Source organism: Coturnix japonica, chromosome Z (genome assembly GCF_001577835.2).
Source record: "Coturnix japonica isolate 7356 chromosome Z, Coturnix japonica 2.1, whole genome shotgun sequence".
NCBI lineage: Eukaryota > Metazoa > Chordata > Aves > Galliformes > Phasianidae > Coturnix > Coturnix japonica.
The window spans coordinates 26,624,546-26,649,156 of record NC_029547.1 but is presented as its reverse complement, the minus strand read 5'-3'; the positions used below and the strand labels follow the sequence as shown (position 1 = coordinate 26,649,156).

Here is a 24,611-nt window from a genome sequence, read left to right as displayed (position 1 = left end):
CAACAAACACAAGGTGCTTATCAAGTTCAGCTAATTTGTGGATTCTAAGGTCTCTCAACTTAGTCAAAAAAGAATCTCAAACTGTAATCTGACTTAAAAAAAAAAAAAAGAAAGAAAAAAAAAAAAAAAAAGAAAATCACAACTAAGGTCTTAAAGTTACCAGTACAATAAACAGTCTTGACTACTTGATCTATGGAAATGTTGATATTCATGTCTGCTTTCAATAGCTGCTTAAGCACTAAATAGCATCTGCTTAAAGTGATATCTTGCCACAGAAACTGTTTGCAGTAATAAGTGATGTTCACGTCCATGAAATAAGATTGTCACAAGAAAGTACCTATAAAAGTCATGAAAATAATGTGCTTCTCCTAGGGATCTGAAATGAACACATACTTACAAACAGTAATAATACTACTCTATGTACTTATTTATTTTCATACTATTTTAGAAAATATCACTTAAGCACAGGAAGCCCAAAGAGAGGAGTCTGACCCTAGCTACAACAGTTTCTTTCTGCATTATACCTGTTTTTTCTTGAATGTCTTCATCATCTTAGACATGTGTAAAATCAGTTGATTACTGAAGTCTATGATTGACTGAAAAAGCTTAGTATATTTAAGCAAGTACATGCTTTTTATGTATTCATGCACACCAGTAAGCTTGACAGTACAGTTTTCAGTCATTTTCATTTGTAAAGGTGTGTCTTTTCATTTGGAAAAGACTGCAGAAGAGAGGAAAGTACTGTGAAGTTGATTTTACCCTTGTAGCCTAAATTATTACTGTGAAAAGTAGATAACCTGTTTATAAATATGTATGAAAATACATGAATGTTTTATATAGTTTCTATACTTGAAAAAGCATTGAAGAGAATCACTGATATTCTGTGCTTGTGGGTACTCGCCATATGCTAGTAGTGATCAGAGTTTTTTTCCAAAACTTTCAAAACAATTGAGTTTTAAATTCTGATGATAACATCTTCCGCTTGTTTGGTTACGGTTGCTTGCCTGCTTTTCTATGGCTAAGTTAAGTTTAACCCTTGTACTTGGTATAGCTTCTTCCACTGGAGACATATTTGGATGCTATTAGAGAACATAACTTTCTGCTTTAAAATATCTTCCGATTAGGTTTTGTTCTTGTTGCTGTGGGGTTATTTTGTTGTTGTTTATTTGTTTGTTTGCTTGTTTGCTTGTTTTTTGTTATCTGCAAAAGTTCTTTTCAGATGAAATAAAGTCACTTCGGTGAATACATTACTTTTATGCTAGCTTATTTTAGAGATTAGAGAGAATTTTTCAAATTTGCTAGCAGATATTAGAGAAACTAAAACAAAACATTATTAAATATCATCAGTCCTCAGCTTCTTTATTGATCTTTTCTCCTGAATCACTCATTCTCATATAACCTGCAATTACCTGAACATTTTAAAATGCTTCCATGAGGCATTTATGTCTGAAGTCTGAAGTTATGTGCTTTTCTCAAACTCTATGGGGTTGATATCATACAGAGGCATACATATTCCTTACACAGTCCTCCTTGCACTGTGCCTTCACAGTTGCCTTGTGTGATTCTGGGATCTACTGCAAATGACATGAGTAGGAGCAAACTTTCTTTAAACAATGTAGGAAATGCAAGGTTCATCCTTTTCCAGAACAATTTTAATTAATTGAAAATCAACAAATTATATTATGCCATCATACTTGCTGACTGAAGAATATGCATCAATGAGAAACCATTCTGTCGTACCCTGATAAAATGGAAAAACAGGTGCATTATAAATAAAACCAGTGCTAAGGATATGTTTTCACAGGGAATATATTAGGAGAAATAGATTATAAAATTGTGTAGTGTTTTCTAATAATTCTGTTTTAGCACTTCAAATGTAACTGTTTTGTACCACTTAGACATAAAGTTTAAAAAAAAAAAAAAGAAAGAAAAAAAGAAAAAAAGAAAAAGTGAAAAGGGAAAAGTTCATATCAGTTAATTCAATTTAATTAATATTCTCAGTTTCATCATAATAAACTACATACAGGTTAAGTACTAAAGAACTTATTCAAAGTGTTTTGCTTTGCACAGTTCTTACTTATGTGCTGAAAATGACACTCGTAGCTCACTAGACCACTTAGACCTTAATTCAATCTCTTCTAATGGCTACGTTATTCCCATTTTACAGTCAAGCAATACATCAATTTAAATGTTTGGCAATGTAGTAGTGAGCCAATTCATACAAGCTTTGGTGTAGATTTAAGTAACAGAGTCTGGTGAATTGGCTTGAAGTGGGAGAACCCAATTTGATGATTAAGCTTGTTTGTCTCCTGCTTATTTTCTATGAATATGTAATAAAACGTTGAATAGTATTATTTTTTTGTCAGTGTGAATGTATCACCAGGTGCTGCTCAGCTTAATTGTATATAACACAATTATTTTGTGTTCCAACAATGTATTTTCCATGACAAATTCCTACGTTGTATATAACTTTTTCATAACCTAAAAACCAGCAGTTATTAAACACTTTAAGTAGACCAGCAGTTATTAAACACTCACATTCAGAGAGTTTCATAAAATATTTCATGTCTTCTGTGTTGTGGATGTTGTCAAACAATGCGAATATAATAAGCATCTTACATGAATTCTAATCCCTATTATCACCAAGAACTTTGTATTCATGATTCTGTTCTTTAAAGTGTAGAGAGGTGTACAGTTAAGGCAAGAGAAAGACTGGCTTCAATGTAAATACTGGAAAAAGAAGTTTCAGTTACTGAATAAATTATCTGAGTTGTTATAGTCATATCAATATCAATATCATTTACATTAACGTAACTGTTATCATTGCTAACGTATAGCTCTACTTGAAAGCAGAATGAACAACTGCTAATTAAATTGAATTATTATAAGCACAATGCAAATATTTAGCATATGCATCAACTTTTTTTGCTTGTTTTTGCTATAGGATGATCCCTGTTTCTCTTCAAGAGTCTTATCATACTATTCACTCTTTTTACCATGCAAGAGACTTAATCAATTAATATACTCATTCTCTATTTAGCACAGAAAAGTGTAGTACCTTCCAGTTCAAGAAGAGAATTTTTTTTTAATCTAAATTCCACAGCACATAAATGTATTTCACATATAAAGGATACAGTCTGTTTAAGACTTAAACTTGTGTCCTGCTAGGATAATAGAGAAGTGTTTTCACAACCTCAGGTAATAATCTTGTTTAAGAAGATATTAATATTCTATAGACAGCAGGAAACTCCCTAGAGATGAGAAGAAATAAATGGAAAGCAATGTCTATATCAGTGTCTGTCAGCTAAATCTCAGGGATTATCCAAATGATTGTTACTATCCTTTAAAAAGTGCAAGACAATTCACAAAAACTCAAAAGACAGGTGAGCATGTTGATTACAAAGTATAGGTAGATACTCATTTTACTACAGCAGATCTGGCTCATTGCTGCAAGAATGTATCCACATGGGAAGCTAATGAGTAGTGCATATCTGTTAGATTTATGACTTTGCCTTTTGAGAAGTGACTCCATAGTAGACAAGCCAGGATAAAGAATAGATTTAGATTTTTTTGATAGAAATATTAGACCAAATGTGTTTTAAAATTTTCCTCCATCCCTACCTCTCTCCCTTCTTTCCTTTCTTCCTTCCTTCTTTCTCTTTCTCTCTTTCTCTCTTTCTCTCTTTCTTCCCCTTTCCCTTTTAACTTAAGTTTGAGGCAGCTGGACTTGGAGATGGAAAAGCTCTAGGGTGACCTCACTGTGGACTTCCAGTATGTGAAGGGATTTTATAATCAGGAGAGGAACTGTCTTTTTACATGGGCAGATAGTGATAGGGCAAGAGGATTTGTCTTTAAACCAAAAGATGGAAGATTTAAGTTATTAAGGCTTGATCTTAGGAAGAAATTCTTTACTGAGAGGCATTGGCACAGGCTGCTCAGAGAAGTGAGTAGCTCATTCCTGGAGCTGTTCAAGATCACATTTGTTGGAACCCTGAGCAGTGTGGGAGCAACCCTGCCCATGGCAGAAGGGTTGGAACTAGATGATCTTCAAGATCCATTCTGATGTAAGACATTCCATGATTCTTTTTATCTATGATTCTGTGAACTACTATGAAACCACAATAACATTAGGGATTTTTCCCGGTGATGCCAGACTTATAAGACTGTAAGAATTAACTTGATCAGATGTTCAGATAAGCCATTTGTAGTACTCTCAGGGAAATTCAACACAAGTTATGTAAGTCCTCCTATGGCACTAAAAGTCATTTTCAATGCTTGAAATACTGCAGATGGTGCTCAACAAGGGAGGGGGAAAGGAGGGTGGGGGGAAGAATTATATAGACTGTATAATTTTTCAAATTTGCAAATTAAGAAGAATGAGTGTTGCTGATGTTTGGTTGGTTGGCTGATCTTTTCTTCTTGCATGTTTCAAACATCAGGGACAAAGCTGTATTAAATGCCCCATTTTCTGTAAAATCTTTAAAAATGTGATTTATCACGTGAGAATGAAAAATAATATTACATACCTTCTACCTTTACAGAAGAAGAAAATATGTATTTAAAACAAAACTGTTGTGTAAATTTCAATGTACATTCATAATGAATTATTTATTTATTTTTAATATCACAATTTAGAAGCATAAAGAAGACAAGAGTGCACTGCTTGCAAAAAAGCAAATTACCAAGTATTTGAAAAGCTAAACCTTGAAGAATGAGGCTTGAAGAATGGGTTCATGCTCTTACCAAATTTTATCATGTACTTTACCAAACATACTTAATCTGTATTTGTTTTATTATATTATGCTCTATCACAGCACATTATTATTATTATTTTTTTTTTCTGATCGTATTTTCAGGACTGCTCCTTTCCCTAAGTAGGTAAAATGTATCACACACTTCAAGGACACTTCTTAAACAGCTACTAGGGAACTCCCTTGGGAATACACACAGCATTCAGTCCATAAAGCTCTAACCAAAAGTCACCTCCAGGGTACCTGACCTCCCTTGAACTGTTATTAAAGTGTTGCTATGTTAACCTACTGCTTCTGCTCGTTCATCAGTGTGAACTTCTGCTAGGGTATTTAGATTTAAAGGCTTCCTAAGAAACATAGGCAATTGTGGCTGATACAGCTTGTTTTATCTCCCACTTTCTTTACTTTTTTTAAATTTTTATTTATTTTTATATTTTTTTCCCCAACAATGTGCATGCTATCTTTTTTATTGTATCAGTTTCTCTTCAGATTAAGCAGTAAAAGTACCCTTCACTTTCTACTTACTTTATTATTAAAAGTAGATGCCAAAAAATATGCTAACTAATGCATCTCATATATTGAGCTGTCAAAAACACAGTGTTTTCTTATGCTAACTTACTGCTACAGTTTTGTTTTCACGATGGAGAGAATTTTAATGGTTAGGAATATTTCCTTGCAATTTGAGATAGATTAAGTAGATCAGTAGATTCTCAGAATTTTATATATTCAATTACCTGTAATATGGCTGAAATATTTTAATGAGAATATTTAAGAATTTAGCCACAACATTACATCTTCCAGTTCTTCTGTATTTTTTTCTTTAGAGAATTCCAGTTGAATAGATTTCAGTTCAATTCTGTTCTTGATTACATCAAACGTGGTCGGGAGCAGGCACTGCCCTATGTTTACAGTGTGTATGTATCTACTATACCTGTGCTTTTCTATGGTATCACACAGTGCATTTTTCTAGCATAGTGTTACAGATAAAAAATTATGAACTTCTCATGCATTTGCTAACAAATGTTAGAATCTTACTTATCTCATTAATGGAGTAAGCTATCTCCTCTGCCAGAAGCAAGGGCAGCCTCCTACAGGTAGATGTTTCTATTCTGTTTCTGAGCCATCCAAAATGAAATAATTAATTTACATGAGCACCACAAAGAGTTAACCAATAATGATTATCCACGGCAGAAAATAAAATTGTCTCCATAAAATAAATAGTGCTATGTTGGACTGTGAATCTTATGAAGAAATGAAATACACAAAATATTCTGATATATACCCACTGGCATGCAAATTAACACAAACAGGATAAATCTACAGATCACCACAAACAATGTGTTTACATTATACAAATGCTTGCTATCCAAGTGTCTGTGACTGTCACTCTAAGAGTTCTTTAGTTCTTATGATTTTCATACAAATAATGTAGCAAGCCTTAAAAAAGCTTGCGATTTAGTAGAGAATTAACTAGGAGAGAACATTTCAATTAATGTGAAGCATTTTTCTCATCTTTCTCCCCCAAATGTAAAACTATGCATTTTTTAAGATATCGTTTATAGACAAGCTTTGAATTTACCTCTGTGAGAACATCACATGATTCTGTATTAAATACAGTGGAGAGAGACAAATTTAACAGCAGTTACAGATAAGCCCATGGACTTGTAAATCTTGTATGTGGTTTATTATAAATGCTTCATAGTGTCTAGAAAAGCCCTGACTTATTGGACTGAACTTTTTCATTTACTGAAATTTTACATGTAAAAATCAGTAAAATTTACTATTCGTCATCTGTAAATAAACACTGTAATCAAGTAAAATCACCAGAAACAAAATGTTGCTAATGTTCGTTGATGGGAGATATGTTTTTAAAAGTGGGAACATTAAAAATCTTTTTTTTTTTTTTTTTTCATAATTCTATTTCTGTTGCTCTATTATATTCTGCCTAGTAGAAAGTACATGTATATGCCCTTTTTATAAACTTAAGTAATTTATTTACTTTTAAGAGACACTCCAGAGGGATATAATATTTCCAAATATTCTTCAAAGAATACTTATTGTGAAAATTATGAGAGGACAGATTAACACAGGTGACTGTATTCAGTTGAATTGAGTAATGAAATAAATATATCTATTGAAATATGACCAAGTACTGCAAAGGCCCTGTAGAAACGAGTAATTTCATTTCACACAGAAATCTTTACATGTAGTGCAGATTTGTTTTGGGAAGATTGTAATTACAGTACTTTATGCACCATTATAAGTGATTTATTTGCTGTTGGCCACCTTCAAAGAAAGACTGATGTAAAAATTCAAAATAAAAATCAATTTTTGCCCCTTTAAAGCAGCAAGAATATATAGTGTAAGCCAAGTAAACAGAATCAGCAAATCTTCCTCAAAAATGTAATTCTACTAAAGCTACAGCTGTCAACACTTGGTTAAGAACTGTGCAGGTGGTTATTGTTCAAAGCAGCTAGTTCAGTCAACAGTCTTTTTAGACAAATAAATGATGATGACCCCTTCAATGAAGGAAAGTAACATAATTACTCAAAAATTGCCTGTCTTAGTGAACTCCTTCCAACTTTCTTTCCTCTCCAAGCTGTGACCTTGAAATTAACTTCTCACTCAGAGCTCTAACTTTCAAGACACTTAGAACTCATCAAAATGCCTTTCCCACACTTAACAGTGTCTTGGCCTTTTGGTAAAGAGAAATCAGTGTTTTCTTGTCTGTCTGTTGGCTGAGCAGTGGCTGAGGATTCTGAACAAGTTTACAAATCCTGAAGAATCTAGTGCACCCTCATTAGCATAGTAATCATTTTTGCTCAGTAGTGGGATATTTATGCTTGTAGGAGGAACAAAATAGTTTAATTATATGGGGATTTTGTTTTATTGTTTTTGGATTTTATTTATTTGTTCATTTTTCTTTGCCTATATGTTTTCTTTTCTGGAAAGTAGTATGTCCATTGTCATGTAAGTCAGGCATGTAGAATGATTTTATAATAAGATACCTCAAATTTATCAAAGTAAAAAAAAAAAAAAATTAGGTAAGAGTAGCTTTAAATGACACACATTCCTTACATACATTCTGTGGTTATCTTTTAAAGTATGACAGTACCTAGTTTACCTGAATAATATTTAATCAATTTAGTAAGCTTATGGTATTTCTGTTCACAGAAAGTTTATTCTGTTTAAGTACATAAAATGCTTTTATATAAGTTTATTTTTATTTTTCCCAAGTAGACCAAGGGTGAAAATAGAAAAAGACAGCACGTAAAACAATCACATTTAGAGCTATTGTATAAAGTTTAAGTAATAAACTTTAATAAGCTAGTATTTTATTAAAATTTCCTTTTTTCTTTTTTTCTTTTTTTTCTTTTTTTTCTTTTTCTTTTTCTTTTCTTTTTTGTTAGACAAAGCATGGTATTATTAATATAATTAATATTGAAGAATCCTAACTCTAACCATGGTCTCCACTGAGCAGAAAGCTCTTGCCAAAAATAATGTGGCTACCCAGACTGAGTGCCTTCCCAGAAATGTGGTTCTTCAAGTCTCTGGCTGCAGACAGTGCCTGAGACTGCAGCTGCTCCCACAGAATGCACGATGTGTAAGCAGGTGGATGATCTGCTCTGCATGGTGGGGGAGCTCCATGAGGAGGTGGAGAAGTTAAAGAGCATCTGGGATTGTGAGCAGGACATAGACTGGTGGCACAACTGCCTGAAATACCTACTAGAAAAGCACCAGTATGATACCGCAAAACAATGGTGGACCCTCTTCCCTGTCACAGTCAAACAAAAGGAGAGAACCTAAGAGATGAGGAAGAATGAAAAATCAGGTCCCTGTTCCATTTGCCAGAAAATCTCCTCCCTACCTACCTCAACTTCTCAGGTGCCTTTATGAAATAGGTTTGGCAGTCTGGAACTAGAGGGGCAGGTAAGTGAGGATATGATGGAAAGTCTACCCAGAATGTTGTTTAGGGTGAAGTGGTTGACTCCACACCTCAAGAGTGTCAATGCCAAGAAAGAAAGAAGTATAATTGTTGTAAGCAACTCTCTTCTGAGGGGAATGGAGGGCTCCATATGCTAGTCAGATCCTACCTGTAGGGAATGGTGCTGCTTTCCTGGGGCCTTGGTCAGGGAAATTACTAGGACACTCCCTAGTCTGGTTCATACCTCTGATTATTATGCTATTATGATAGTTCAGTCTGGCAGTGATGAAGTCAATGAGATAAACCTGAGGTCTACCTAAAGTGACATCAGGAGTCTGGGACAGTTAGTGGATGAAGTGGGAGTACAGGTAGTGTTTTTCTCTATATCTTCAGTGGCAGGAAAGGATATTGAGAGGACCAGGAAATCCCATCTGATGGCTGAGAGGCTGGTGTCACTACAATAATTTTGTCCTTTTCAAATATGGGGTAGTTTACTTGACCTGGCCTGATGGCTGATGATAGAGTCCACCTAATTTACAAAAGGAAAAAAATTCTTGTTCTAGGGCTGTCTAGACTCATTTACAGGGCTTTAAACTTGTTTTGAAGGGGAAGCAAGTGATAGTAAGCCTACCTATTACAAGATGTGGGATAGCATAGCTAAATTAGAAGGACATTGTACTGGTGAGACCCTCATCCTGCTGCATCTTGTGATGAATACACTAGGCAGCAAACTGGCCAGGCTCATCACCAGATCACCAGGGCTTTAAACTACATTTGGTGTGTGTGTGGGGGGGGGGGGGGGGGGGGGGGGGGGGGGGGGAAGACGTACTTCAAAAGAACAGGAAACAGTCAAGGAAAACTGTCAGTTTAGGAAATAGAGGGGGAAAATCTCAGATTTCTCCCAGAGGAAAGCCCAGCTAAAATGTCTCTATACCAATGCATGCAACATGGGAAATAAACAGGAGGAATTGGAAACCATGGTGCAATTGGAAAACTATGATCTCATTGCTATCACAGAAACATGGTAAGATGATTCACAGAACTAGAATGCTATGACTGAATGCTAAGACTGGAGGGTTGAGGGAGTTGCACTCTATATTAAGAAGTGGATAGACTGTGAAGAGCTACCCTGAATAACAGAGTGAACAGGTTGAGAGCTTGTGGATTAAAATTCGGAACTAGATTAATAAAGGGCACATGGTGGTCAGGGTTTACTACAGGCCAACTGATTAGGGGGACCTGTAAAACAAGCCTTCTTGATTCAGCTGCAAAAGGTGTCATGCTCTCAGGTTGAAAATTTCAACCACTCCAATGTGTGCTGGTTAAACAGCACTGTGAGCTTCAAGCAGTCCAAGAGACTTCTGGAGTCCACTGACAACTTTCTGGTTCAGATGTCAAACAGACTCACCAGAAGTGAAGTACTACTAGACCTGGTGCTCAGCAACGTGGAAGAGAACATAAAAGACATTAAGATTGTATGCAGCCTGGTATAGAGCAGCATTGTGCTGGTTGACTTCATGAACTCAAGAAAAATGGACTGGCAAAGAGTGTAGTGAGGACTTTGAACTTCAGGAGAGCAAGATTCAGGCTGTTTAAGGAATTGTTAGATGAGATTCCTTGGGGAACTGTCATTACAGTCAAAGGAATAGAGCAGAGCTGGCAGCACTCTAGGGATGCCCTTTTGAGAGCACAACAGTTCTTAACACCCCAGAATAAGAAATCAGGAAGATGAGGCAGGAAACCAGCATGGCTGAGCAAGGACCTGCTGGTCAGGCTGAGGGATTAAAAAAAAAAAAAAGGAAAAGTATAAGCAGTGGAAGCAGGGATGGGCGGTTTGGGAAAGAATGATATCCAGGTGTGAAGGGATGGAGTCGGGAAAGCCAAGGTGCAGATGAAATTAAACTTGGTGAGGGATATTAAAAAAAAAAAAAAAAAAAAAAGGTGAGTCTCTTTCTTTAGATATAATGGGTTGAAGGGACAGACAATGGAGAGTGTATCCACTCTGATAAATTAAAAAGGAAAGCTGGCCTTCTCAGACATGAACATTGAGATTCTTAATGAGTTATTTGTCTTCACCTTTTTGGCTCTTCATGCCTATTATGATGCAGAAGTTCTAAGCAGGTGCCATGGTGGCCAAATCCCTCCCAGTGTAAGAGCAGAATAAGTCTCAGATCACCTCACAAACACGTACAAGTATCTGGGGCCAGATGACACACATCCCTGGTTTCTGAAGGAACTGGTTGGTGTGGTTGCCAAGATTCTCTCCATAATATTTGAAAAATCATGGCAGTCAGGCAAAGGAAAACATCACTCTTATGCAAAGGCTCAGGGAACTACATGTGCTTTTCAATGTCTTTATCAATTATATTGTCAGTGGGACTGAGTATACTTTCAGCAGTTTTGTCAATGACACCAAGCTGAGTTGGGCAGTTGGAAAAATGGAAGGGAGGGTCAGCATCCAGAGGGATCTGGTCATGCTCAAAAAGTGGGGACATGAAAATCACAAATACAGACATGGAGAAGAACTCATTGATAGCAGACCAGAAAAGGACTTGGAGGATCTGACAAACCAAAAGCAGGATATGAACCAGCAGTGTGCACCTGCAGTTCAGAAGACCAATGATATAATGGGATGCATCAAAAGACAGATGACCAGCAGGAAGTAATTTATTTTTCAGAGGTTCTACTCGACATCAGAGTTTAGCTGTTGGTAAAATTATTCCTTTATGAACTGAGAAAGTGTATTCTCTAAATAAGTGACAATAGAACCACAGGATCAATTGCTATCATTTTGATAAGTTACTCTTCTGAAGAGTGTTCCATCTTAAAACTATACATTTTTGATGACAAAATCACAAATGTAAATCATTAAGCACTTCATGGGAACTAGATTATTATTATTTTTTTAATTATTTTTCAACTTTCAGTGCTTGTTTTCACTTTAATTGCATTCAGAATAGTATATAATTCACCCTAGGTTTGAGTTTCCTTATCACTCACATTGTTATACATGTTTCTTTATCCTGGAGACCTATGTTTGGAAGGAGAAAATGGACTGCATTATTTATATCATTTTTGAGGAGATTAGCTTTGGTGCAGATGAGTCCTGCAGTGAGCAGGGGATCAGAATGTGCAGGCACAGCTGTGAAATCAAAGAGATGCTGGAATGAAGAGTGTTTGGAAGTGCCACGTGACTCCAGCCTTTATGAGTGTGGTTTAGGAGAGGAGGGCAAGTCAGTAGCAGTGGCATAATAACTCCATATGTATAAAGGCAGCCCCTAGTAGTAATTGATGATCAGGAGCACAGTTACCAGGACAAAGATGCTGTGACTCTGTAATAAAGATGCAGTACAGCATTAAGGGTGTGGAGTGGCAGATTGGATAACCTAGTGGGGTGGAGTTTAAACTGTAGGACTTGGAGAGTAGGGTCCAATATGGCAACACTTACACCATTGCAACTGACTGGGGAATAAGTCAGACCAACCAGAATTGTAACAAATATTCCTTACTTGCCTCTCATTACATAACCTAAGGAGCCACCTACTGCAACGCTATGTATAGCTATAGAGGATTTTTTTTACATCTGTCTAAAGAAACCTGCATCCTCTTCTCCGTTTTCTTCTTTGAAGTGCATTTATATCAATGCATGCATCATGGGGATAAGTAGGAACTACCAGAGATCTGTGTGTTGTTGCAGGGCTATGATCAGACTGTGATCACAGAGCCATGGTGAGATAACTCACAAGATTGGAATGCTGTCATGGATGTGTATGTACTCTTTTCGGAAAACCAAGCCAAGAATTTGAGGCAGTGAAGTTGTTCTTTATCAAGCTCTGACTACAGATAAATGATTAATGAGTTGAGATGTTATCGGTAGGAATTAGGGGGAAGGCTAACACTGATGATATTGTTGTGGGTATTTACTACAGGCCACCTGATCGGGAGGAGGAAGTTGATGAGGCCTTCTACAGACAGCTGAAAGTAGCCTCATGATCACAGGCACTGGTTCTCATGGGGAACTTCAATCACTTGGATACTTGCTATAGAAGAAACACTGCCATGCATACACAGTCCAGGACATTCTTGCAGTGCGTTGAAGATAATGTTCTGATGCAGGTGGAAAAGTGTTGTGCTGATGGGACTTGTTCTTCTAAGCAAAAAAGGACTGGTGTGGGATATGAAGTCTGGGAGCAGCCCTGACAGCCTTAGTTTTGTCTTACATATTAACTAAAATGTAATATTTCACTGGGCATTACATTACATAGTCAGGGAGCAGCCTTAGTGATAAGTAGGACTGCATCTCTGAACTTCAGGGGGCCCAACCTTGACCACTTGGAGTTATCTCACGTGTTAAAGCATTAGAAAGTAAAAATGGCTAAGAGAGTTGGTTGACATTCAGTCCCCACTTCCTCCAAAATCAAGATTATTAGAGTAAGAAATAAGGCAAAGATGACAAGAGACCTGCATGGATGAGCACGGAATTCAAGGAATTCAAAGTAAGTGGAATGTGGAGAAAGGGTCTGGCCACTTAGGATGAATATAGAAACACTGTCAGGGCATGTAGAGATGCAATGAGGAAGGCTGAAGCCCACTTAGAGTTAAATCTGGTGAGGAAGGTCAAAAACAACAGGAAAGGCTTCTTTAAACGTGTCAGTAGCAAAAGGAAGACAATGTGGGTCTGTTGCTAAGTGAGGTGAGTGCCTTCATAACAGAGAACACTGTCTCGTTCAAATTTACAGGAGGTTCTTTGATACATGTATACCTGAAACGAGATTAAGAAACAACAGTTAAATGTTGGTCCAACCAGATTATTACAAGCAAGTCTTAATCAATCAGGAAGATGGGGAACAGGAGGCCAGAAACTATTAAAAGTTAGGTTGATGAGGAAGGGAAAGTGGGCAATAGGAAAGATAGGAAAGAAGCAAGAATTACATAAAGCGGGGATAGTCACCACCAAGATCCAGCAGCATCCTGCTGCATGCCATTCTGATCATCCAAGGCAAAAGCACAGGAGAGAGCAGCAGCAGAGTGGCTGCTCTCTCCTGCCGGCCTTTGGCAGCAAGAAGGTGCAATGACAAAGCAAAATCAGGAGGAAGAGGCAGGTCTCAGGTAGCAGGCCCAGGAGAGTCCATCAGCAGGCAGGTATCACGTCATGAGGCATCTGATGTCACACAAGTACCCTCATGGTTGTTGGCTCCTTGTTTTAGTCTCCTTCTTCTGCCAGTGCGACATTCCTTGGTACTTGGGTCAGTGCCTCCTGAGATAGCTATATCCCTCAGGATAAGCACACAAAAGACTGCTTCCTAGCCATTAAGCTATGTCTTATCTTTCTCTTTCTGTCCCTAGCCTGCGTATCTTCAGACAAAAGATTTTGTCAGCTTTGACGAGGACTGCCTGTACTTGACTATGTGTGTCCTTTAGACAAAGGATTTCTCAACCCTTGACCAGGGCTTGTTGGGACATGTCCTCAGCAGGCTTTGAGACAAAGGCGGATAAGAATGATCTCTTACCTGCTCTGATGAAGCAGTTACTGAACACTTTGTTTACTTAACAATTTACTTAGACTGGCCCTCATGAGTCCCAGACCACGGTGATAAGAGGGAGAGTCTGGGAAAAGGAAGACCTCCCCTTGTTCAAGGAAGGGTAGGTAAAATCAACACACACAAATTCATGGGTCCCAGTAGGATGCACAACCACTGAGTGAAAGAGCAGAAGTGATTGTATAACAATTTTCTATCACTTATAAAAGGCCATGGAGAATGGGAGAGGCGACTGAGGACTACAGGAAGGCCAGTTTCACTCTGGTCTTCAAAAAAAGCAAGAAGGAGGAGCTGGGAAATTACATCTCTGCCAGCCTCATCTCCCTCCCTGGGAAAATGATGGAAAATCGTATTCTGGACGTCATTGCCAAGCACTGAAAGAGATTTTAAAAGAAATTTATCAGGAAAAATCAACATGGATATCCCCATTACCAAGGGGATATCATGTCTGACCAACCTGATAGCCTTCTATGATGTCATCAGTGTTTGCATAGATGAGGAGAGAGCAGTGGATGTTGTGCACATTGACTTCAGCAAAGCTTTTACCACTATTTGCCTTAAAATCCTTGTAGGCATGCTTTTTAGGTATGGGCCTGGATGAGAGGACAGTGAGCTGTATTGAAATCTGGCTGACTTGTAGAGCTCAGAGAGTTACGATCAGTGTCACAGAGTATGCCTGTATCTGAAGGTGTTCCCTGGGAATTTATACCATGTCTGGTCTTGTTTAATATCATCAGATGAAGGGATACAGTGTACCTGAAGCAGATTTGCTGATGCTAAAAGTTGGGAGGCCACCAGATGACTGTACTGCCACTGAGACATGGTTGAGGTGGAGAGGTGGATGAAGAACATGACAGAGGCAAGTGCAGAGTCCTTCTCTGAGAATCACAGAACAATGGGTAAAGGACAGCAACTGGAACACAGGAAGTATCATTAAGAGGAAAAACTTTACTTTATGGTGACAGAATATTTGAACAAGTTGCCCAGGGATGCTGTATAGTCCCCTTCCCTGGGGATATTCAAAATCAGCCTGGATGTTTTCCTGTTTATGAAACCCTACTTTATGAAATCTACTTTAGCTGGGGAGTTGGACACAATGATCTCTAGAGGTCCCTTTCAACTCCTACAGTTCTCTGACTGTATGATAATAGTGAAAAATGATATTCTGATTTGCTCTGTCAATATAGATATGAAGTAGAATTCTATAGCTTTTAGTGTGTTTGGCCTGAGTCTTCTGACGTCTGATCTGAAAAAATGTTGCATCTTCACAAGTCAATAAGTTCTAGCCCTTTTACGTTCTTGATTAAGCCTTAACATCTGCATGGATGCGCTAAGGACCTGTGGTTGGTTTATTTATTGCAAAGGAAATGTCTACACTCACTTTTTAAATACTCATTTCTCTTTTGTATTTAATTTTTTTCAAAAGCAGTTTTAAAATAAGTTTTGCCTTTAAATATCTGTGTGTTTATTCTCCATTACGAAAACATGAAGGACAGTATTTATGTTTTAAGGAAAAAAAAAAAAAAAAAGTGTTAATACATAAATGCATTGCTGAAAAGCACAGCAGAAAATCAGTCATTTTTGCTTACACCTAAAATAAATTTGACACAGATTACAGAAGTTTTCGATACTGAATACTAAGTAAAATAATCGTAATAATAATTAATTAACTTCTCAATGTATGCAAAAGTTTTGGCTCCTGATATAAGCAGAACTTATTAAAACAATAAAATATTCGGTACAATCACACGGCAAAATGCATTTTGGGTCCTGGAGAATGACAGCAAATAGTAATTATAGTAATTTGAGGTAAGTTTGCATAGTCCACTAAAAAGGAACTTAGTTTACTTGGAGCACAGGTAGAACACATTTTTGTCATAGAATGCTTTCTACCTTTTCATCTTTAAGGATTTACTTCATTAGGTGAATTTTCTTCTGGTTATATGGATGTAATTTGGTGTCTCATAAAAGTGTGAAAATTGATATAAACACTCAAATTATCACTTCAGTGAAACTCAACAAGAGTCAGGGATTAATTTCATTGCCTTTTCTTTAGGAGTGAATAGTTAAGCTACATATTCTTTCCGATTTGCTAACAAAGAAATAATAGCAGCTATCTTCAGATTGTTAATACAGTAAATTATTCAGTGCTACAAAAAAGATTATTCTTTACATATGTTACACAATTCTGTGGTAGGAAATATATTCATACTTGCTTTCAGAAAAACATAATATTTAAACACTACAGACTTAATCCATCTGAGTAAATTTTCTGGCTCTATACAACCCATCTAAATTATGTCTTCTTAGTAAGGTTATCTATTGCATCAATTAGTTTGAGAGCACATTAAAGTAATTTTATTGACTTAAAGAGAAATTTTCTCTCTTTGACTTGTCATTCTTCCTTGCCTGGTACATATTTTCTTGCAGAATGTTTTATTCTTTGTTTTCTTTCTCAATAGTATCATTGAACTAACTTTCCTCACATAGAATGCCATCTCTTATTTTCCTAAAATACTCAGAAGTTTTTTGCATTTTTAATTTATTTATATATATTTATTAATAACAAGGGGAAAAATGACTTTTTTGCTACTAGTATTTTTATGCAGCCTCACACTTCTATCTACATCTGGACCAATGTTGGATGAATGAATAATGGGGGGGGTGGGGGGGAGAGAAAAGCAACAACCTAACACATTATCACAACTCTATTCAAAAATTATTTTCAATTCGCTTCTGTGATAATACAGTAAATCTACTTGTTTTCATGAATTCTTCCAAGAGAGTATAAGTTAGACAAAACATGTTAGAGTGCATTGACTGATAGTGAATTTTAGATGGTTGTGGAAAGTTTTCCCATCTTACCTGATACAAATGTTTGCAGTCACATGAACAAATGAAATGATTATAATTTCAGTTATATTAATATAATTGTGGAACAGTATTTACTTCTCTTAGATAATATGTATTATAAATATTATTATTTTTTAAACTGTGCTACTGTAACTTATGATCATATTTTCATAAGCTTTAATGAACACTTTTGCTCAAATAATAATACCAGGTACACAATCATTTCTTCATTTTTAAAATCAAAACTGTCAGATATTATTTGCTGCAACATACTTGTTCTTAATATTCACCTTGTTCAGTGTCATTGTTGAGTTCCTGAGTTCCTGATCTTCCAATTGAGATGGGTTTTTCCCCAAGACCTTCTTTGACAGAATTTTGTTTGGAGGATTTTAAAAAAAAAAAAAAGTATTGGATAATTAGCATGATAATTATTATTCCCACGAGGAATAAGCTATTCTGCCTGATGTGAATTCTAACATGTTTTTTTAAAACTAAGTCATTTATTTCCAGGTTCATCTTTGGCAAACGTATACTTCATATTAATTATTTAAGTAAGGAACAATTTCACTTCAATAATTTCTCTTCAAGATACTCTGCACACAGTTGAGAAATTTGAATGTATTCAGAACCACGTGTTATACTGTGGGATCTCTTTTATCTCTGGAAATCATTTAATTGAGATAACTGTAAGGATAGAGGAGAACAGGAACAGATGAATGGGGTTTGTGAATTTGTAACTTCAGATTGTAGAGTCATAGAATAATAGGTCAACTTAGAATCATAGAATCAATAGTTTGAAAGTTTTATTTTGAGAATTGTTTTCATGCCTAGGCATACAATTATTTTCATAATGTTTTAAAGGAATTTTATTTCTATGGCTGTGTTTTCTCTCTGCTTCACAGATGCACTGGAAAGGGAGGTGGAAAAACAACAACAACATGGATTTAGCTTTCAGTTATTTATTTCATTTTATGTTAATAATTCAAACAAGATATAGCAATTTATCAGTCATTAGTAAAGTTTCACATTGTTACTAAACAGAAATGAGATTAGTTGTTGAATACTCATACAATATTGTCTGTCCCACGTGCCCTTTTTCTGTGTTCATACAATTTGAGGTGCAAAGCCAGTCAAGAAATAACATATCAGTTTGAACTGAAGGTAAATGTTTTTCTCAGAATGGAGGACTTTAAATTTAAATTGCACAGTATGCAGTGGAAACTACATGAAATGATTAAGAAGCCAGACACAATCTCGAACGGAGGTTATTTCCTAGTTTTAAAAACTAGATTGGCCATAAGGTGGCAGTGTGGCAAATGCTTTTAAATAGTGTGACGGAAAAAAACAACTGTCTCCTAGGCTGATTTCCAAGGCAAGAGAACAGTAACACTGCAACAGTTTCAGAGTTTAGGGTTCTGTGTGTTTTTGTTGGTGATGGTATTTTTGATTTTGATATATATATTTATTATTGTTATTATTATTATTATTATGTTTTCATTTGAATATATATCTTGGAAATCAGATTACTGACTAAAATGAAAGAAAGCCAAGGATTGTAATTGCTTTTGCTAGTACCTGACATCAAGCAAAGAAGAATTCATGCAAGTCATAGAGAAAATATGTAAAAATATGTTAAATATTAAATCTACAAAATGTTAATCAGAAGCACAATTAGGAGCTCTGTTTTGAATATGTTGCATAGTTTATACACACTCCTTAAAAGAAGTTTATTATTTTATTCAGGAAATAGAAGTCTTTAAAATGTTAGGAAAATGATTGCATGCTAGCAAATGTAGCTATGCATGCACATGCAGGCATGAGAACAGTTCTGAAAATCTGGATCTGGACAGGCTGGAGAACTGGGTTGAAGCCAGTGGGATGAGGTTCAACAAGACCAAATGCTGAGTCCTGCACTTTGGCCACAACCCCAGGTGGTGCTATAGGCTTGGGGCGGAGTGGCTGGAGGATTGTGTGGAGGAAACAGACCTAGGGGTACTGATTGATGCTTGGCTGAACATGAGCCGACAGTGTGCCCGGGTGGCCAAGAAGGCCAACGGCATCTTGGCTTGCATCAAAAACAGTGTTACTAGCAGGAACAGGAAGGTAATTGTCCCCCTGTACTCGGCACTGCTAAGGCCGCACCTTGAGTACTGTGTTCAGTTTTGGGCCCCTCACTGCAAGAAAGACATTGAGGCCCTGGAACGCATTCAGAGGAGGGCTACGAAGCTGGTGAGGGGTCTGGAGCACAGGCCTTATGAGGAGCGGCTGAGGGAGCTGGGATTGTTCAGCCTGGAGAAGAGGAGGCTAGACCTTATTGCTCTCTATAACTTCCTGAAGGGAGGCTGTAATGAGCTGGGGATCAGCCTTTTCTTTCATGTAGACAGTGATAGAACTAGAGGCAATGGTTCCAAGCTGCGCCAGGGGAGATTCAGGCTGGACATTAGGAAATATTACCTCTTGGAAAGGGTGGTCAGACACTGGAATTCACTGCCCAGGGAGGTGGTGGAGTCACCGACCATGGGAGTGTTCACGAAACGTTTGGATGTTGTGTTGAGGGATATGATTTAACTGGGAAGTATTGGTGATGGTTAGAGTGGATGATCTACTAGGTCTTTTCCAACCTTGATAATTATGTGATTATGTGATTCTGTGAAATAAAAGACTTTCAAACAAGTTCAAGTTGCAAAATTACAACCTCCCTCCATTTGCTCCTCTCCTCTCTTATTTTTTTTTACTATCCATTTTTTGTTATAAAGTTTAGACAAAAAATACATGTAAATGTTCAGTCACAGAATCACAGCAGTCCTTTATGTGTATGCCCATGCTCTTGCTGGACTTTGATAAATACTCCTTAAAATAACTGGTTTTTGATGGTTTCTTTCTAATAATAAGAAGCAGCAAAGTCAAGGTAAAAGAATCTGAAGATAAATATTTCAGAGAACTTTCTTGTTTTTAATTTCTAAAAAAGCTTTTCTGCCTTCATGATCACTCCACTTTCAAAGAGATTTGTACTGGGAGATTAAGAGCTGATGGTACAACTTTCCTCACTATGGGAGAGAATACATATGTGTGTGTGAGAGAGTGTGTGTGTATTGTGAAAATATTAGAAAATAACACACACACATACACACACACACACAAACACACATACACACACAAAAAAAAAAAAAAAGAAAAGAAAGCAGAATAATTTCAGAATATCAGAGTACATCAATTACCCATGATCAGAAGTCAGATTACCATTTCTTGTTTTCCAATAAAAGAGATGAATGTCCAGATATGAATGAGTTAATTTCAAGTCATTCTTCAGCTATGTAAATGCACAAAAAGTAGTTCCAGTTTCCTTTACAATAGTGGGATTATCCCTATAATTGATGAAATTTTTGTCATTCTTTCTCACTGATTTCTTTGTCATAACAATGAGCTATCACATAATTTCAATGCTTGGTACATTTTATTTTCACATTGTATTCTCATTCTTGTTCTTAATGACAAAGGTTGGCACAAAATCAGACAATATTCATAACAAAGGCTACAAAAAGAAAGCTGAACACTCTAGATTCCATCTTTGTGACAATTTCAAAACAATGAGAACAAAAATATCACAAAACAAAATAATTTGTTCTTGTGTCAGTCTTGGTATTACCATTTCATAATAATTCAAAATGAATTTCTGAACCTTAAAGATTCACTGTATTAAATTTACTTTGTAATATGGATGTAACATGGAAACCTATTACAATATTAAAAAAAAAAAAAAAAAAAGAGTCAAAATATGCTGTTTTGAAGCAGTTGCAGGTTAACAGAAAATACATTTGGAAAGTTTTAGGGAATTATTTTAGGAATCACAGGTCCTGGAGGTAAGAGAGGGAGTCTAGGGTAAGGAAGACTTCCACTTGGTCAAGAAGGATATGGTCAGAGAGCATACAGCCAAAATTAAAGCTCTCAAATCATTGGGCCCCAATGGAATGCACCCATGCTGAGGAAGATGGCAGAGGTGGTTGCTGAACCACTCTCTATCATCTTTGAAATCTCTTGGTGAACAGAAGTGGCTCCTGAGGACTGGAAGATAACCAGTGTCACTCCAGTCTTCATAAAGGGCAAGAAGGAAGATCCAGGAAACTGCATGACTGTCAGCCTCACCTCCATCCCTGGACAGATGATAGAACACTTGTTCGGATAACCTCTCCAATGAATTGGAAGAGAAAAAGGCTATCAGGAGCAGTCAACTCCAACAGCACTCCTCATGGGGAAATCATGCTCAACCAATCTGATAGCTTTCTGTGATATCATCACTGGCTGCGTCTCACAGCATTCTTGTTATTAAACACAGAAAGTGTGAAATAGATGTGTTGATGGTGAGGATCACTGAGAGCTGACTGACTGGAAGAGCTCAGATGGTTGTCATCTGCAAGACAGAGCCTGGTTGGAGGCCCTTAACTAGCAGTGTTTCCCACAGGTCAGTGTTGGGTCAGGTCTTGATCAAAATCTTCATCAGCAACCTGCACAAAGAGATAGAGAACATCCTCAGCAGGTCTGCTGATGAGACAAAGCTGGGAAGAGTGTCTGACACACCAAAAAGCTGTTCTACCATTCAACAAGACCTGGGCAGACTGGAGAGATGGGCAGGGAGGAACCCAGTAATGTTTAACAAGAGCAAGTATAGTCTTGTACCTAGAGAGAAACAATTGTGTGCATCAGTACAGGATAGAGGTTGACTTGCTAGATATGAGCTCTGCAGAGAAGGACCTGGGTGTTTTGGTGGGCAACAGGTTGGCCACGAGCCAGTAGTCTACCCTTGTGGTCAAAAAGACCAATGGTATCCTACAGGGCCTTCAAAATAGCATGGCCAGCAAGTTGAGGTAGGTGATCCACCCCCTCTACTCTGCCCTGGTGAGTCCACATTTAGTATACTGTGTCCAATTCTGGGCTCTTTGGTTTAAAAACGACAGGAATCTCCTGGAAGGGTTCAGCAGAGGGCTACAATGATGATATGGCTTGGAGTATTTCCTGTGTGAAAAAAGACTAAGTAACCTGGGTCTGAAGTCTGAGACTGGAAGAGGATCTGGTTAATGTTTTTAATTATCTAAAGGTAGCTGGGAGGCAAATGGAGGAAGCCAGGCTCTTGGTGGTGGTGCATAGTGACAGGTCAAGGAGCAGTGGGTTAACACTTGTACAGAAAGTTCCACACAAATATGCAGAAGGACTTCTTTGTGGAAAGGGTGACAGAGCACTGGAACAGACTTGCCAGAGAGGTTATGGGATTTCTTTTTATGGAGATATTAAAGACCAGGCTGGATGCCTACCATTTTTATAGTCAGATTGAGATAAAATATCTAACTTAGCTATATGAATCCACAAATTTATGATCATCTGCAGATCTTGGATTTCATTATCATCATAGAAGGGAATTGAAGAGGACTTTTTTTAAAGAAAGCATCCATTTAAAATCCTAAAGAAAAGAAGACACAGCATCTACACAGGTCAGTCTGGAAGTAGTGCCTCCTGTTTATTTACATGAAAGCTATGACAGAATGACAGATACAAAGACAGAATAAGTTCTCAGATACAAAATGCTGTTCTTCAACATAGGCACGGCCATTAGCAATGAACAAAACCCTTCATTCCCTGCTTGTAAAAATAAGCACCAGCAAATGGGATCCACTGCTGCTGTCGCCAATGCTAAATAACATTACCCGCAGCATCTGCAGTCACATCAACTGGTCTCCATAAATGTTCAGCAAACACTGATGAATGTCAATGGGTGTCATTTTTTCCACATGGAGTTAATTCAATAGTACATGTTTATTTCATACACACTTTCACGTCAGATGCCATTCTGTTAGTCCTTCTTTATTGCTGTCACACAGCAATAAAATGTAATGGAATATTGATGGGAAGGTTCAACTTCTACTACCATATCAACATCATCCACTTGTGACATTTTGGGCCAGCACATTAAAATAGAGGCTATTACTTTTCAGAGTATCTTTGCACTATTAAAGCCAGCGAATTTTAGATCTTATTTTCTAAATACTGATGACCAAGAACTATAGTCACAATGCTCAAACACTGTTAGACTATTTCCAGCATTGGGAAAAGTAGAGTCTTGTGGGAAAATGGACAACTATATAATTTTGGACTAAAACTAGTGGAAATCAATACCACTTGAAATGATATAAAAACAACAACAACAAAGGAGCGGTATCATAGTCTTCATAGTATCATAGTCTTGTGCGAGTTGGAAGGGACCTTAGAGATCATTGAGTCCAACCCCCGGGATTCGAGCCTTTGTGTAGCGGCACTTCTACCACTTGCGCCACAGGGGGGATTCGAACTCCGGGCCCCAGTGTTGCAGGGTGATACTCATCACTAACAGTGACGGACCCCTGCCTCTGAAGGGCTGAGTGAGACAGTTTGAGAGGAGGAATGGAAATGGGTCCCAGCTTGGTGTTGTAGGCAACCCCCATCCCAATCAACCTAAGCAAAATAGGTTTGAGGCCCTGGAACTCAAAGGACAATTGAGTGAGGGAATAAGGTCCATTTTCAAGGTTGTCTCGGGTGAAGCACTTGACCCCATGCCTCAAGACTACCTCCATATGGAAGGAAAGAAGAGAGGTTGACATAGGTGACTCCCTCTTGAGAGGAGCAGATAGCCCTATATGTTGGCCTGACCTTACCTGCAGGGAAGCGTACTGTGTCCAGGTCTTGGGCTCCTAGCACAAGAAAGACAGAGAGCTGTTGGAGAGGGTCTGGAGAAGAGCCACAAAGATGATCAGATGGCTGGAGCATCTCCCCTACATAGATAGGCTGAGGCAGCTGGGCTTGTTCAATCTGGAGAAGAGAAGGCTGTGGGGTGACCTCATTGCAGCTTTTCAGTACCTAAAGGGAGCCTATAAAAAGGTGAGTCTGTTCTTTGCAAGGGTAGATAATGGCAGGACAAGGGGAAATAGTTTAAGTTGAAGGAGGAAAGATTTCAGTTGGATATCAGGGGGAAGTACTTTACCAAGAGAGTAGTGAGGTGCTGGAACAGGCTGCCCAGAGAAGTTGTGGATGCCCCATCCCTGCAGGTGTTCAAGGCCAGATTGGATGGGACCCTAGGCATCCTCATCTAGTATTAAACATGGGGGTTACCAGCCCTGCCTATGGCATGGAGGTTTGGAGCTTGATGTTCCTTGAGGTCTCTTCCAACCCAAGCCATTCTACTAGGTAAGCAACTTTTATAATTGCCTAACTGTCTTATGGGGAATTATGGAAAGCAGCTCTTGCTTAGTTCACTAGCATTATTACTGTGAAACTAGACTGATGACTTCTTCACAAATTCCCCTTTCTCTTTCCTGGATGAATTCTCAGATATTTCAAATGGTTTTTATGTCCACTCAACTAATGACTTAATATACCCCATAATAATATACATTTCCAAAGAATAATCACGAATTTTAAGCAAGAAGGCCTGTGACAGTTTATTGTACAATTTTTTTAAATTTTTTATTATTATTATTATTTTTTTTTCCACAGCTGATTCCTTATTAGAACTTTTGG

General features: G+C 37.4%; 1 protein-coding gene and 1 long non-coding RNA gene across 43 annotated transcripts in view; one reads left to right on the top strand and one right to left on the bottom strand.

Annotated features, from left to right (window-relative positions):
• PTPRD (protein tyrosine phosphatase receptor type D) overlaps nucleotides 1–24,611 on the top strand; it is a 1,051,440-nt gene that overhangs the window by 321,014 nt on the left and 705,815 nt on the right. The window lies entirely within an intron of this gene.
• On the bottom strand, nucleotides 1,982–4,012 carry LOC107306108. Its single transcript, XR_004305714.1, has 3 exons — nucleotides 3,622–4,012; nucleotides 3,135–3,251; nucleotides 1,982–2,670 (listed from the first exon to the last, which is right to left on the bottom strand). It is a non-coding gene; the product is annotated as an uncharacterized LOC107306108 (long non-coding RNA).